This window comes from Nestor notabilis, unplaced genomic scaffold (assembly GCF_000696875.1).
Source record: "Nestor notabilis isolate BGI_N333 unplaced genomic scaffold, ASM69687v1 scaffold18864, whole genome shotgun sequence".
NCBI lineage: Eukaryota > Metazoa > Chordata > Aves > Psittaciformes > Psittacidae > Nestor > Nestor notabilis.
Genome location: NW_009924485.1, coordinates 7484 through 8844, shown reverse-complemented (window position 1 = coordinate 8844; position 1361 = coordinate 7484).

Here is a 1361-nt window from a genome sequence, read left to right as displayed (position 1 = left end):
TAGCACCAGCCCATTCCAGCCACGGGACCATCACCAACTCCCTGTTCAAGCAGCCGTCTGCCCTGCTTTCCCCTGCTCCCCTCCCCAGGCAGGACATAGAACCATCGACTCAGGACAAACAACCCTTTTCCCCACCAATCCCTGATGCCTTCCTCAACCCATGGTTTGACCCTGGGGCTCAGACACACCTCAACACCCCCCCCAGAGTAGCTGGGGGCCGATTTGGGCTGCCCCCAGCATTGCTGCAAGGCCAGCAGATTAGAGCCTTGCCTCACCCCCCCACCCGGCGAAGGGGGATTAGAGCCCTTTAATCACCCCAAGGCATTAACCCACACTGCAACCAGCCAGTCTCTCTCTAACCCCCCCCACCCGGTGCTATGTTTTACCCAAACAAGCCCCAATGACCCCCACCCCTGGGAGTGTCACCTGCCTCTTCCCCAGCCCCTGCAGCACAGCAACGAGTCCTTGATGAGCCCCACAAACCCTGGGGCTGTGGAAGGACTTAGCCTTAAGCCAGACATATGAAGTCAGGAAGGTTTATTCCAGTAAACAGGATTTCTCTTTAGCTTGACAGTACAACAACGCCCGATCGCAACACATGGAAACAAAACATCCACAGGAAGAATTTCCACAAAATACATTAAAAAAAGACAAAATAAACAGTGTGATTGGAAAACTCTTATTTTGGAGAGAAAGAGTCTATTGAGAAGCCTTTAAATTACACAGTGTTGGATTCAAACCCTGATCAGCTCTGTCTCCAGGAGTGAGCGGGAGTAAGGGAGGTGATTATTGCTTGCTGTGCTGGCTCTGGACACCCTCTCCTCTCCCAGAATTGCCCCAGGGGCAGGGTGCTGGGGGCTCCCCACCATGCTGGGCACCCGTGTCCCTCTCTGCAGCTGGAGGGACAAGGGGACATCATGGACGGAGCTCACCAAGGCAAGGTTCCTCCCAGAGAGGAACTGCTGTGGTCAGTGGCCGGGCAGGTCGGGGATGCTAAAAGTCACTAAAAGCCTCAAGTTTTGCAGTTAGAGGGCAACGTGGGGGGGCTCAAATGGAAATGGGGTTGGTTTGGGGTGGGGGAAGAACCAGGGAACAGCAGGAAGTGTTGGTTATCAGGTCACCCCGAATCCTTGATCTCCCCCCCAGATCCCCACTTGTGCCTACCAGGGTGAGCAGGGCTCGAGGAGCACCCCGGGGATGGGCTCACAGGAGGGGGCACCCCCAGCACCCTCTGACCCATAACCCTCATCAGGACCCCGCTGCAGAGATGCTCACTGGCCACTGAGCCCCATCGCTCCGGCCGGGGTGGTGGGGAACAGCCCTGTACCCCCACCAGGAGCCCCATGGCAGGGAGAGGGGGT